This window comes from Aptenodytes forsteri, unplaced genomic scaffold, assembly GCF_000699145.1.
Source record: "Aptenodytes forsteri isolate BGI_AS27 unplaced genomic scaffold, ASM69914v1 Scaffold12, whole genome shotgun sequence".
NCBI lineage: Eukaryota > Metazoa > Chordata > Aves > Sphenisciformes > Spheniscidae > Aptenodytes > Aptenodytes forsteri.
Window position 1 is genome coordinate 47119 of NW_008794161.1, and position 2361 is coordinate 49479.

Consider the following 2361-nt stretch of genomic DNA (forward strand, 5'->3'; position numbering starts at 1 on the left):
CCCCTCAGGGGGAGGACTCCTCACACCCTTCCCCTGCTCCACCGTGGAGCTCCATGGGCTGCAGGGGGACAGCCTGCCTCACCATGGCCTTCACCACGGGTTGCAGGGGAATCTCTGCTCCGGCGCCTGGAGCACCTCCTCCCCCTCCTTCTTCACTGACCTTGGTGTCTGCAGAGTTGTTTCTCCCACATATTCTCACTCCTCTCTCCGGCTGCAATTGCGCGGGGTTTTTTTTCCCGTCTTAAATACATTATCACAGAGGCGCTACCACTGTTGCTGATGGGCTCGGCCTTGGCCAGCGGCGGGTCCGTCTTGGAGCTGGCTGGCATTGGCTCTATCGGACATGGGGGAAGCTTCTAGCAGCTTCTCACAGAAGCCACCCCTGTAGCCACTTGGCTACCAAAACCTTGCCATGCAAATCCAATACAGCTACTGACATCAAGTGCTGCTAGCATTCCTTTACAAGTCATTGTGTGTGCACGCAGCACTTCCTTGTGGTACGTGCTGTCTAACAGCATATGAGACATTACTACTTTGTGATTTAATGACCCACAAAATTCTCCTCTCCAAGGACTGGGACCCCACTGTGTTACCCATTCACCCAATTTCGATTCCGTTTTACCTGGCATTCTGTTCCTTAAGGACACTGGAAGAGAGAAGGCTTACAAATTTTGAAGACTGTATTGATAACGAAGTTCACAAAATCAATCTTATATGTCTCCAAAAGGCCAGTTCAGTCTTCCAGCACTCCTAGGCAAAATCACCTTTGTTCATTCTGCTGCCCACTTTCTCCACTAATCAGCTGCACACACAGTTGATATGTCTGTATACATCAGTTGCACTTTTTTTTTATTAAACTGTAGCACACTGGCAATGGACAGCCAGTTTGTTGCCAATGATCATTGCCCAGTCTTCTTTCAAAGTTCATTTTTTACAAGATTTTTTCTTTCTGTTGTACAGAATTGTTTGTATTTCAACTTGCTGTATTCAAGATCACTCATTCTCGTTTTGTAATTTTCTGCTTGTGGTTTGTGGTCTCCGTTTACAATCAACAACAATGGCAACAGCAACGGCAGCTAATAAGTAATGAATAATTTTATACTTCATAATACATGGTCTGAGGCATTTCTTTCAATTTGTCTCGTTCCTATTATAATGTAAAATCTGTACTGTTTCACTCATTTAGTTTTCCTGTATATTTGGTACATAGTTTGTCCTTGTTTTATGAAAACACTATGATTTTCCAGTAGTTTATGAATTAAAGACCTTAGAAAACCAGACCCAACGACCTGCAAAAGTTAGTAATTCTTTCACTATTGAAAAGAGTTGCACAATACAGAGCTGACTTCACAAACCCTTTGGGATGTAGGCAAAAGCAAACAGTGATTTTTTTTGGTAAAAGGATTCTGTACAAGGTAGTAGTTCAGAAATCACTTTTTAATGAAGATAATGAAACACACTGTAATACAGCTAGATATTAAAGAAACAGTATGCATGTTGCAATTATTCAAGGAAAATATTGCAAGTTTTGCAAAACATTTCCAGTGCAGGTAACACATTTTTTGTTTTGAAGATGGACTCTAACTGGACAGTTGAATAAAGATGGATTTAAAAAAAAATCATTATAAGTTAACCTGGAAGGAAAGGTTATTTTCTGAGTAATTCCCCTCCTCCCCCCCAATTGTATCCTTTTAAAATTAGGTCAGAACTGAAACAAAAATGAGAGACTTGCCAAAAGGTAAGAATGCAACGTCTACATATCTTTGATATCTCTCTCTCCCTACTAAAAAAACCCCAACAATCTGCAAATTCAACTCAACTTGCCAGTAGTCCATCTGACTATGCATCCACTTTCACATCTACCTAAATCAGCCTTACATGGCCCCAGAGAAGGCAAATGTTTCTCTGATAATGGCTAGCATAGTAGGCTAGGATTCTTTTCATTTTACCAGCTTTCAAGTAAAAGAAGAAAAGTGCAGAGATATGATGAACTCTTGATTTTGTCAGAACTCTGGTTCTGCTGGCAGAGATGTGACTGTTAGAAGAAACTAATGCCCACAACTTTGAGACTGATGCTTTCAGAAGCATTATCCTTTGCTCGTGATACACAGTAGGCTGAGCCTGCCATGATATAATCCCAGGAAGTTGGTCAGCATTTCCCGTACAATTCAATACTCATTATATTGAAAGCAGAAATCAAATGATAGCATACTATATAAAACCATTGTTTGTGTTTGGAAAGTCTATCTTTGTTGCTGTGGACGATTTAATCCTCTGCTATGCTGCTTCTGTATTTCATTAAAAACTCCTCTGGAATTTCATTGTTTCTTGTTCAGATACAACTGGAACCTCTGAAACAAG